Here is a 13,016-nt window from a genome sequence, read left to right as displayed (position 1 = left end):
AGAGGAGAGTGAAAAAGTTGGCTTAAAGTTCAACATTCAAAAAACTAAGATCATGGCATCTGGTCCCATCACTTCATGGCAAATAGATGGAGAAACAGTGGAAACAGTGGCTGACTTTATTTTTGGGGGCTCCAAAATCACTGCAGATGGTGACTACAGCCATGAAATTAAAAGACGCTTACTCCCTGGAAAGAAAGTTATGACCAAACTAGACAGCATATTAAAAAGCAGAGACATTACTTTACCAACAAAGGTCTGTCTAGTCAAGGCTATGAATTTTCCAGTGGTCATGTATGGATGTGAGAGTTGGACTATAAGAAAGCTGAGCACTACAGAATCGATGCTTTTGAACTGTGGTATTGGAGAAGACTCTTGAGAGTCCCTTGGGCTGCCAAGAGATTCAACCAGTCCATCCTAAAGGAGATCAGTCCTGAGTGTTCATTGGAAGGACTGATGTTGAAGCTGAAACTCCAATACTGTGGCCACCTGATGCAAAGAGCTGACTCATTCGAAAAGACCCTGATGCTGAGAAAGATTGAAAGCAGCAGGAGAAGGGGATGACAGAGGATGAGATGGTTGTATGGCATCACCGACTCAATGGAGATGAATTTGAGTAGACTCCAGGAGTTGGTGATGGACAGGGAAGCCTGGCATGTTGTGGTCCATGGGGTCATGAAGAGTTGGACACAACTGAGTAACTGAACTGAACTGAACTGAAGACAGGGGAGAAGATTGTCTCCAGAATATGATCAATGGTTACAGCTTCAATGACCACGTAAGCTATCATTCCCATCCCCTCCTTTAAAATTCTTATTCTCAACTACCTCCCTGACTTTAGCCTTATCTGTAATATCTTAATTTCTTAAATGAAAAAATCCATTAGAGTCATTAATGAATAATTGGAAATTAATTTAAAACCCCCAGTTCAGGAGGGAGGCAAGTTCTTTTAAAGAATGAGATCCAGTATATTAAGTTAACCTTAAAAATACATTCCAATATACTTGTTTCACATGCATGCTTCATGGACCATAGCCCACCAGGCTTCTCTGTCCATGGAATTTCCCAGGCAAGAATACTGGAGTGGTTGGCATTTCCTATTCCAAAGGATCTTCCTGACCCAGGGATCAAACCCATGTCTCCTGTATCTCCTGCACTGGCAGGCAGATTCTTTATTACTGTGCCACCTGGAAAGCCCCTAATTTAGGTGCAGACAAATACTGTTTGATTCCACTTGTAAGACTTCCACCTTATAAGGTGGAAGGTCAAATTCATAGAGTCAGAAAGTACATTGGTAGGTGCTGAGTCCAGAGGGTGGGAGTGGGGTGGGGAGGGGAATGGGGAGTTAGTGTTTAAGGGGACAGAGTTTCAGATTAGGAAGGTGAAAAATCCAGGAGATGGATAATGGTGTACAACAGTGTGAATGTACTTAGTGCCACCAAACTGTACAGTTAAAGATGGCTAAAATAGAATGTTTTATATTATGGAAATTTTACCACTATAAAAAACTATTGGAAAAAAAAGGGTGAGGTCCAGAGCATAGGTGACACAAAGTTTAAACTTGGATAGAGAGGAGTGAATGTAGTAATAATGAATAAAGACAGGAGAAAATGTGCAAAATACAACAAAAGATAGTATTTTTCTCTAGGAAGTGGTACACACATCCTTTCACACACTGGGTTCCAGTGGGAATGCCTTTTTCTAAACTTGGCAGGTTGGGGGAGGGTGCTCCTCAGGTTTCAAATAAAGGAAATGTGACCAGGCCCCTCATCCCATCTATTGGTCCATTGAATTTGAGGGAACTGTTCCTTTATACCCATCCTGGTAACTCATTGTGCTAAATTGTATGAATCCTCTTTTGAGCTGAGCCAAGAGAAGCTGCTGACAGGTAAGGCTTGCCTCGATGGATTGATTGACAGGGTCGTAATATATGGGTGGGTCTACTTGGTCCAAAGGACTAAGAATAAAGTGAGCAAATTAGAGAGGAGATCAGCTGCTGAGCATCAGGAAGTGTGGAACAGAGAAAGGCTGAGGATAGTGTGTCAAGGAAGCTGCTGAAAGAATTGCCAATGAGCATCAAGGCCCCATGGGTCAGGAAGATCCCTGGAGAAGGAAATGGCAACGTACTCTAGTATTCTTGCTAGGAGAATCCCATGAACAGAGGAGCTGGGTGGGCTAGAGTCCATGGGGTTGCAAAGAGTCAGACATGACTGAGTGTGCTTGACTGAGTGTCTGAGCACACACATCAAGGCCCCAAGTGAAGTTCTTAACCTTCTGTCCAGGTAGAAAAGTGAGATAAGGAGTGATTTCCTGTTTCATTTTACCTAAAATATCACAACTTCTTTTACTCACTAGTTCTTCTGCAAAATGATTGTTTGAGTTTGAAAGTTGCTCAGTCATGTCTGACTCTTTGAAACCCCACGGACTGTAGCCCACCAGGCTCCTCTGTCCATGAAATTCTCCAAGCCAGAATACTGGATTGGGTAGCCATTCCCTTCTCCAGGGGATCTTCCCAACCCCGGGATCGAACCCAGATTCTTTACCATCTGAGCCACTGGTGAAGCCCTGCAAATGATATGGGTCTGAATTTTTCCAAGGACTTATGCATTTCTAACAGCTTGCCTGTAGTATCAGTGATTCAGGAGCAGTCAATATTTGTACAGCCTTGTGTTACTTGAGGTTGCAAATGATTACCTGTCAGTAGAATACAAGCAGTTTCCTAATCTCTGAACAGGCTTATTGTATTTTTCCCTATCGCAGACTTTTAATCTTTTGTTGAGAAAAAAGCTAAAGTAGAAAGGCCACCTCAACATAGTGATTAAGAACACAATTTCTGGAGAGGGGCCCTCAGTGGGTGAATCCTGATTTCAGTATTATGGCCCTGTGATCTTGCAAGCTGCTCAATTTCTTCGGGTCTGTTTCCTCATTCTACATAATGTGAATAGTAGTAGCATGGGCCCCCTAGCATTGTCATAGGAATAAAATGACATAATGTAAGCAAAGTGCCTTGAGTAGTACCAGGATCCAGTAAACACTGAATGCATCGTGGTTGTATACAGCACATGTAAGAGGAATGTTAAAAGATCCTGGGTGGTCTGTGAATGACTAAAAAATAAATCAGAAGTTTAGAGTCTGAAAGAGATGGTTGAGATAATTTCTGTGAGGATGGTAAATACCTAGCCTATTTTCCACCATGGCAGATAATCACTAATCAATTCTGAAATTCTTTCCCACGGAACTCAGGAGTCTGAGTCCTCCAACAAGGTATCTTACATGATCACTACCAACTGATTGGTGTGGATCCTTGAAATGAAACCCATCTGCCACCCTTAGTTAACGAAGTGACCTTTCTAGTGTGTCCCAGGTGATTAGTGTCAGAGTCTGGACAAAAACAAGAGTCTCTTGTTGCATTGTTGACTGTATCCATCACTGTATGCTCTATAGCCTTATAGAATACAAAATCTTAAAAGGATCTAAAAAATAAATGCTCTTGGAAGGAAAAGGGTAGCTGGAAGTAAATTTGGGGGCTGAAGAAAATGAGAAATGGGAAGTTATTATTGTCTACACTTGAACTCTTTTCAATCTTGGCCGTTGGTCGTGGTTTGGATGATGGAAAAATTTAAGATGACTGCAGAAATCATGCATTCCACACCATTCCAAAAAACTTTGTTTACTAATTCAACAAACATTATATTTGGTAGAAATGAGATTGTATGGAGGAAGAGATTCCTCTCTACCCTGGGGCAGAGAGAAAGAGAAAGAATTCCTACAAGAAAGACATGGACAAAATTGGGTGCATCAATAATTTCATTTCAGTAAAGACACGTTCAGGGTACCATGGGGAACAAGTGGTCAATTCTACACAGGGGAATGGAAATCAGGAAGACTGCTTGACCTGAATCTTCAAGGAAAAATTAAGCTCTGTCGACTAAAGAGAATAGTCAAGCTAAAAGTTGAGAGTTTGTGTTTTAATTATTGACAGTTTTTAGGACTTCAAGCCCAGGAGACAGCATCTCAAGTGACCATGAGAGAATTTTTCCGAGGAGGTGGTGGTGGTGGGAGGTGGGAGCAGTCAGGTTATACACAAGTTTGCAACAAGGGGCAGGTAGTCTGAACATCAAAAGATTATTGTTAATTAAGGAAAACCAGTTATCTTAGACTTAAGGAATTTAGCACTTTTCTATGTATGGGAAGAGTTTGGGCTTGCTGAAATCATTCCTTTCTATGCATCTCAGCTATCTGGGGCCAGTATCCTGGGGCTCAGTGCTTGTGGTAGGGAGTGGAGGCAACTTGATGGTTGCCAGAGAGTGGGCATTGTTCTTCCTATGCACTCTCGGGGCTCAGAAATTCATATTTGGAGGGTCGGAATCGTTGATAGCTGTGATATCTTTGTTTATTGATATGGCAGAAAATACTCTATTTCTCACCTCAACAACCCAGAGATTCTGAAAAATGTTAGTAACCATACTGGCAGGCTAGAAGTTGCATTTTGGGGTGATGAGATTTATGTGGACTTAAATTTACTCTGTTATAAATTACTCCTAATAGTCATATGGGCTTCCCAGGTGGCACTAGTGGTAAAGAACCCGCCTGCAAATGCAGGAGACACAAGAGACATAGAGTGGATCCTTGGGTTGGGAAGATTCTCCTGGAGGAGGTCTTGGCAACTCACTCCAGTATCCTTGCCTGGAGAATCCCCATGGACAGAGGAGCTGTCCATGCAGTCCATGGTGTCACAAAGAGTCAGGCAGGACTAAAGCACCTTAGCATGAATAGTTACATGGTTTTGTTAAGGGGAGGCCACAGTGAATGTTGCTGCCTGCCATAAAACTAATGTCACAAAGCAATGTTTGCCATGACCACATCTCAGGAACAGATTGCTTTGCATATTTACCTGAGGGCCAAATACACTTCCTAGTCTACTGGCCTCTCCTCGTATGTCTGAAAGGCGAATGTCAAGGAGTTCACTGACACTGTGGGAACCCTGCAGGTTCAAACCTATGTGAACTCTAGGCTTAAACCTGCAAGACCAAATTGATGCTTTACCCTGTTTGACGTCATGGTCTTAAAATCAAATTTGTTTACCCTCAATCTTCCATTGTTAAACACACTCTGGTTATTGTTCTGCTGTTTCCTTAAGAGAAAAAGATAAAGAGGCTCTAAAATTTTAGGCTATAAAAAAACTCAGGGTGGCTGCAAACCTGCCATCCAGATGCCCTTGGGCAATTGGTGGACAATGAAACCTAGGGTCAAGTAGGTCACTCAACCTGTTAAGGGTAAAATTGGTAGACTGACTTCTAAAAGTGTTTTTCCACTTTCTTTGCCAGGGATAAGAGGAAATGCATTCAAAGAGGTCAATAAAATCAAGTTTGCCTGGAGCTTTGCGGCTAATGAAAGGCTCTGTTCCAATGTGGACCATGGCAAAATATCATTGACCCAAATCCTCTGTTGAATGAACACCACTGAGAGATGCTGACCCAGTTTCTTTCCGTATGGCCTTTATTTTCTCTTTTTATGTTTGGATTTGAGTTACTATGGATGCCAAGAGACAAAGGTTTTTTTGGGTCAAAGACTTGGTGTGATTGTGAAATCACTCCTCTAGGAGCCACTGAAATGAAATTTGAGGCTGAGCCTGAGATGCCCTTGGATTATATCAAATGTAGATTAGACTCTTACAGAGGAAATTTGGCTAAAACAAATGTCAGCCTTTTTTACCCAGTGGTGTTAATAGCTCTTAATGCTTCAGGCCACCATGGAGTCAGGAGCAAGATTGGAATTAGGAGAAATGGCACGCTGCAGGGAACAGTATGAGGGAGGGGGCAGAAGTGAATGGAGGTGCGTGGGCACTGTGGGCAGGATAACAGTCTAGAGCCCCTTCAAAGATTGTTTGACGTTATGTTGGAGGAGTGCTCTGTCTGGAAGGAAGAGAAATGAGGTTAAGTCTATCACCACCAAGAGCCTCTCCTCTCTGGTCTGGGCTACTCAGTTCTGGATCCAAATTTGTAGACTCCTAACAGAAGACAAGATGGTTGGATAGCATTACCAACTCAATGGACATGAGTGAGCAAACTCCAAGAGATGGTGAAGGACAGGGAAGCCTGGTGTGCTGCAGTCCATGGGGTCTCAGAGTCAGACACGACTTGGTGACTGAACACTAACTCAGCAAAGCCAAAAAAAAACCAAAACAAAACTCTGAAGGCAGCTGAGGTATTTACTGCTCTTTGTTATCAGAGCACATCTCTTGGGGATCTAAATGCTGCATTAGTATATAATAGCATACAGTACCATGTTGCAGTAACTGTGATGTTCTCTGAATTTCTGCATTTCTGGTGGGTCTTCTGTGCCTTGTATAGAGGACTGCCCTAGGGGAATGACTGGCCAGTGATTCCTGCTGGAGAAAACCAGTAGTACTGTTAGGCGAAGCACACTGATTGAAACCGCCCACCCTGGCCAGGCACCATGGTAACCATTTGCGTGAGTTGTTTTATGACAGGAGATCCTGATAAGGAATACAGAACTAATAAGCCACCACCTAGCGGAAGAGTTCAGGAAAGGTCTAAAGGAGACACCGCGTGTCTGTCCACTTCCCAGAATCCCTCTCGCTAGCATTCATCTTGGCTGAGCGATGCGTGCGCCACCAGTAAAGAATGAATTAGAATGATTGGCCAAAGACCACCCGGAAACTAATCCCATCACCACAAAACCCTAGACTGCGAGCCACGTGGCAGAGCAGTTCTCCTGGCTTCCCTTACCCTACTGCTCTCCACCCCGGTGCCCTTTCCCAATAAAATCTCTTGCTTTGTCAGCACGTGTCTCCTCGGACAATTCATTTCCGAGTGTTGGACAAGAGCCCAGTTTTGGGCCCTGGAAGGGGTCCACCTTCCTGCAACAGTACCGGGAAGAAAACCCAGGATGCCTGCTCTGAGCCCACACGCTGGGATAGCCACCAGAGAGGGTGTTCTTTGAGGGGTTCTTTGTCCAGCTGAGCATGGGTGGGCAGGACTATAAGCTAAGTCCTGAGAATAGAAGAGCAGCCCGGAGGCTGAAGCAGCCAACTCTGGTTACAGGGCTGGGCTCACCAAACAATGGTCCTATTGTGCTAAATCTTAAAACATGATAAAAATATAATTTTGAAAGAAATGTTGAGTCTCAGTATTCAGAGCCTCTCATACTAGTGGCAAATTTTCTGTGTTCAATTTTGGCCTCTGACCTCATGCCACTTTTCCATTGTCATGAATCTCCTCTGTTTCCTTAAGACATTTTCATACAGCATCTTATTTCTTATTGTTCAGGTACAGTTCTAGGCACTGGAGGTGGGGCTAGCTCTATTCTCTTGGATACTATGTTTTACTGGATGAACAGACAGAAACAAAGACATAAGTATATAGTACATAATAGATGCTATATGAGATGGTTGGACGGCATCACCAACCCGATGAACCTGAGTTTGAGCAAGCTCTGGGGGTTGCTGATGGACAGAGAAGCCTGGTGTGCTGCAGTCCATGGGGTTGCAAAGAGTCAGACACGACTGAGTGACTGAACTGTACTGAACTGATATACTATATTATACCATATCATATCATTCCATACCATATCACATCATGCATACATATATTTTTTGATGTGAACCATTTTTTAAGTCTTTATTGAATTTTTTACAATATTCCGTCTGTTTTATGTTTGCTGTTTTGGCCATGAGGCATGTGGGATCTTGGATCCCTGATCAGGGATCGAACCTATACCCCCTGCATTGGAAGGTGAAGTCTTAACCACTGGACCACCAAGCAAGTCCCTCATACATACATTTTTTAAAAGTGATGCTGAGTCTCCTCCCTAAGGGAGGAGAGAAGGTGGGGTCAGAGAGGTGTCTCTTACACATTACATCTTCTCTGGCTTAGAGCACGAATTCCCTGCTATGGATGAAAACCTGGACTGGGGAATAAGTTTTCCTTTCAGTAGGAGTCGCACAGGAGGCAGGAAATGTGGGTGAGTTCCTTGAGCGATACTTCTTGCTCTAAGCAAGGGGGGCTGCTGTGTTCCTAATCCCTGAGACTGGCCTGACGGATGCTGGATAATCCATCTGTTGAGCGTGGCTGGCTGGCAGAGAACCATGCTAGCAGTCAGGGCCAGCTCAGTCTCTTCCTATCCCACTCTGACAGCTTATTTATCTTATTCACCTGGGTAACAGTTGTAGCAAAGTGGAGTGTGGGGTCTCTGCCATTAGAGATGACATTATGCTGGACAGCAGAGCCATCCTGTTGTTTAGTGAAAAGACAATGACCCTGGCCTTGCGCTCAGCCAGAGGGACTTCATCTCTGGTGACCTGGCTGGTGATGACCGGGGCATCTGGGGACTCTGATTTAGCAGGGGGCCGGAAAGAGAAGGTGAGGGGTCAAGCAAGTCTAGGTGGTGTTGGCACACAGGAAAGGGCATGGAGAGTGACAGCCAGCAGGTGTGCAGTTACGTTCTGGGACGAGAAAAATGTTTTAGGATGAGAGAGGGGTGACAGTTCCACAACTTTCAGGATATACTAAAAACCACTGAATTGTGCCCTTTTATAGGGTGAATTTTATGGCTTATGAACTTTATCTTTTTTTACACTTATTTTTAAAAATTTTATTGTAGTATGGTTGATTTATTATCGTGCATTCGTCTCAGGTGTACAGCAAAGTGATTCAGTTATGCATATAATGTGAAGTAGTAATTATCACAAATAACTTCAAATTCAGCAGAAAGGGGGGAGGAGACTTGATTTCCTGACCTCACCTCTTAATATTCTTCCCATCTCACCACAGCCACCTCTTAATTATGTTATTATGTTACCTTATTTTTCATCAAAGGAAAACATCATAAATTCAAAACCATCTGACTGGTTCTGCTTCAGGGTGCCCAGGGACTTGTGGTTCCACTTTTGTTTATAAGCGATGTCATTTAATCCCAGCTCAGGCAAAAACAAAAGCAGTGCGCTAACAGGAAGTCACTGCCAACACCTGTACACAAGAGCACAAACACGAATTACCATAAGAACAGCACGTTTCTGAATCATTGGTGTGATGAGTAAGTGAGAAGAAGCCAAACAGGGTCGCAGTATTGCTGAAGGCCTGAGCTGAGTTATGGCTCCCAAACTGTTGAATTGTAGAGAGGCCTAGGCAAGGGGGGCTGCTGTGTTCCTAATCCCTGAGACTGGCCTGACAGATGCTGAGGAATCCATCTCTTGAGCATGGCTGGCTGGCAGAGAACCGTGCCAGCAGTCAGGGCCAGCTCAGTCTGGCCCTGCAATTAAAATCAGGGGGGGAGGGTCTGCAATTAAAATCAGTAACCCCATATCCTAAACACAAAATGACAGCACCACCTTGATAGGAGAGAGAAAGGAAGCACATTGTGCAGAAGGTGGAAGCTTTGAGGGGAGAAAGTAGTCTTCCCCTGGCTTCCTATAACCACAGTAACACCTTGAATCCAGTGGAGGTGGGAAGCCTTACAACCATCGTCCCTTGACTTACTGGGAAGATCAGCAAAAACTGCTCCTGCTTATGCCACTTCCACCTATAAGATCTAAGGATGTCACATGGCCTTCCTGAGCCTCAATTCCTTCATCTGTATAGTGGGGATAGTAATAGTTCATCCCTGGTAAGGTTGATAGAAGGGTTAAATGGGATACTGCCTGTGTACCCTGCCTGTATACAACTAAGATATTAAAAATATGGTAGCTTTTCTTGGCCAAGAGGTAGTCAGGAAGGTGCTGTGGTCTGATTTAACAGACAGAGGAACTGCAGCCAGAAAGAGTGATTCATGGCCTTCCAGAGACAGAACTGAATAAACTCCTGTTTTATGGCCTAGCCTAACACACTGTCAATGTTATCGTAAAGATAATATATAAAAGAGGTAAGAGAGGCAAAACAGAACATGGAGCCTCCCAGAGTCACTTCCCAGAGAACTCATGTTGCAAACTGTCTCCTGCCTTCTCTTTGTGTGTGTGTGTGTGTGTGTGTGTATGACTGCATCGATTCTTAGTCGCAGCATGCGGGAGCTTGGTGTGGCATATGTGGGATCTTGGTTGCTGCTTGTGGGATCTTTAGTTGTGGCATGTGAACTCTTAGTTTTGGCATGGGGGATCTAGTTCTCTGACTGTGGATTGAACCCAGCCCCCTGGCACTGGGAATGTGGAGTTCTAGCGTCTGGACCACCAGGGAAGTCCCCTGCCTTGTCTTTTGAAATCACATGTCAGATTATGACACAAGTCATGTAAATTCCCCTTTCCTTTCAGGAGAAATTCTGGGCTTGCTGCTGGGACATTTCAGGCCCTTTTGTCAAGGGCCCAATTCAGCTGGCCAGACTTCCCTCCTGCTTCTTCCCTCAGTCAGTTCTTGGAGTTTCCGGGCCATGTGGGTCACCCTACATGTCTTAGCACAAGTCAGAGCCTCTGTTCAGAACACTCTTTCATCTCCAACTCAACCTTGAAGGTCTGTTTCCATTGCTGCTGCCCCAAGAAGCTTCTTCACTCACTGGGCTTCACTTCACTGTGGTTTCATGGGTGACTCGTCATGCACAAGGACTCTGTGTCTGAAATCCCGTGGATGGGATGGGATGGGATGGGATGAAATGAGATGGGATGAGATGAGAGAATCTTACAGTTAAATATCTTAAAGCCGTGGGTCCTGAATCAAGGCTAGCAGTTTGCTGAAGCTGTTGGTTTCAAGCAGGAATATAGAGAAATCTCTTTCTTTGGTCTGTTGGCCTTTCAGAACTTAGGAAATGTAATAGTCAATTCATTAGAAACATCTCAGTCGTTGGTGATACATACAAGCTAACACTTACTTATAGTTGATTAATACTGGAATTCCAAAATTGAGAGCTCTCTGATTTAACTTGCTCATTAGAATGATAATACTGTTAGGTCTAATTACTGCTGCTGCTGCTAAGTCGTTTCAGTCGTATCCGACTCTGTGCGACCCCATAGACGGCAGCCCACTAGGCTCCTCTGTCCCTGGGATTATCCAGGCAAGAATACTGGAGTGGGTTGCCATTTCCTTCTCCAAAAAATCTAATTACTACCCCCCCGAAATTGCTGTGGGATGATTCTGAACTGTGAGCTCTCTCTGAGTATTATCCTTTTGTATGGTCAGAGTCCTGACTTGTATATTTTAGACTTCATTCAAATTAGAAACTTATATTTACTATTGGGCTGTAAAACATTTTGAGTTCTATATTGGATTGTGAAAGTGCATCCTTATTGCACTTTTGAGACAATCGAGACACTAATTGAGAAATTGGGACACTATTCTCTCTATTGACACAATTGTCTCAATTGGGACACTAATTGAGAAAGTTACTTACTTTCACAGTAAATGCACTTTTTAAATATTATGATCTTCATTATATGAAAGGCATAAATCTTGCCAGATTTCATTTCCCTGGAAAGATATACAAATATTTGGATAGTAAAATGTATCTTTTTAATACAAAGAAAGGAAATTTTTCTTGCTCTTTAGAAAGGAAAACTATTTTTTTTCTATTCTGTTTATTAAATATTTAACCAATTTAAATAAATAACTTAAGGTCTTAAGTGAAACATAGAATTGGAGACACTGAGGTCACAGATCCACCAAAAACCCTTATTTTAATTTTTATACTTAACTAACTAAAATAACAGGAACTATACCATTACTAAACCATTGGTAATATTTTTATACATATTAAGTAATAATTCCTTAGAAATGTTTCAGAATCTGCTTCCCTTGCAGTTTAAGCGAGAAGCTTGTGTGAACATTTATATGCATGCCTAAAGGTATTTTGTTTTCCTTGTCTGATTTTATGACTTGAAACTGGTGGTTCTTGTCATCAGCTCCCACCTTGTCCCCAAAGAAACTCACTTAAATGCATGCCTTAACTCTCCTTCTTCTGAGAAATGGGGGATGTGATTAAAATACCAGGGTTTACTTTCTTTGTCTTGTTTCAGTTTTTAAAATTTTACTTATTTATTATTTTTGGTTGCACTGCGTCTTTGTCACTGCCTCCTGGTTTTCACTAGTGGCTAGCGGGGCCTCCTCTCTGCTTGTGGTGTACAGGCTTCTCATCGTGGTGGCTTCTCTTCTTGCAAAGCATGGGCTCTAGGGTGTGCGGGCTTCAGTGGTTGTGGCATACTGGCTTAGTTGCCCCATGGCACGTGGAATCCTCCCAGAGCAGGGATTGCACCCGTGTCCTCTGCAATGGCTGGCAGATTCTTAACCACTGACCACCAGAGACACCTTGTCGTTTTTAATCTCTCCCCAGGATGCATTGTAAATACCTTTACTCCTGACCTGCTATATGGACTATAATTTTTTTTTCTCTCCCTCCCTTTCCCCCAACCTCAATTATATCCAAAGAAGTGACATCTGATCATCTGGGTGCTGAGGAGGTGTGTAAAGAAACAAATAATGCATGCAAATACCAAAACTTGGCAAAAGAAGAATGTGTCAATAGGGTGTAATTAATTATCTTATTTGGGGAACAAGATATAGATTTCCTAACAAAAGTTCATCCAGTGGGTGAATGAGTGAATAAATTTGTAAAGATAGAAACAGGATGAATAAAGGGCAGGGTGAACTTGGGCTTGAAGAACAAGAATAATGACTGCTTTTATTTGGTTCAGGGCAGGAAGAACTACAAAGGCATGAGCCTGTTTGGGGTAGATGATATCATGTTTACAAGTGACAAAGAGAAAACGCACCTGTTTTTTAACTTTGCCATTCTATCAAGGTTAATGATCAACACAATGCAAAACATGGGGAACAGGAAATGGAAGCCCAAGGTAGGGGAAGAAATGGGGGGAAAAAAAAACACCTGTTTTGAATAAGTTCATATCCTGATTCAGTCAAATTGCAGGTAAATGGACTAGAATGCCTGTCAGTCATCTCTGAGGAATTATGAAAAACAGGAAATATGGAAAGGCTCAAGGTAAGAAAACACTGCTCTAGACCCAGCCAACCCAGGCCAGAGCCCCCATCCCCAGGCCTCTGGCTTTAGCCTTCCAGCCTCAG

The 13,016-nt window shown here is 43.1% G+C and overlaps 1 non-coding gene across 1 annotated transcript; it reads left to right on the top strand.

Moving 5' to 3' along the window:
- Positions 1-10,646: 10,646 nt before the first annotated feature.
- LOC147364558 (small nucleolar RNA SNORA2/SNORA34 family) lies at positions 10,647-10,778 on the top strand. The gene has a single exon (XR_015135632.1). It is a non-coding gene; the product is annotated as a small nucleolar RNA SNORA2/SNORA34 family (small nucleolar RNA).
- The last annotated feature ends 2,238 nt before the right edge of the window (positions 10,779-13,016 follow it).

This window comes from Bos grunniens, chromosome 10 (assembly GCF_055505025.1).
Source record: "Bos grunniens cultivar Pamir isolate PY7600 chromosome 10, Bosgru_T2T1.0, whole genome shotgun sequence".
Taxonomy (NCBI): domain Eukaryota; kingdom Metazoa; phylum Chordata; class Mammalia; order Artiodactyla; family Bovidae; genus Bos; species Bos grunniens.
The sequence above is the reverse complement of the archived record's forward strand: the minus strand, read 5'-3'. Positions and strand labels throughout refer to the sequence as shown.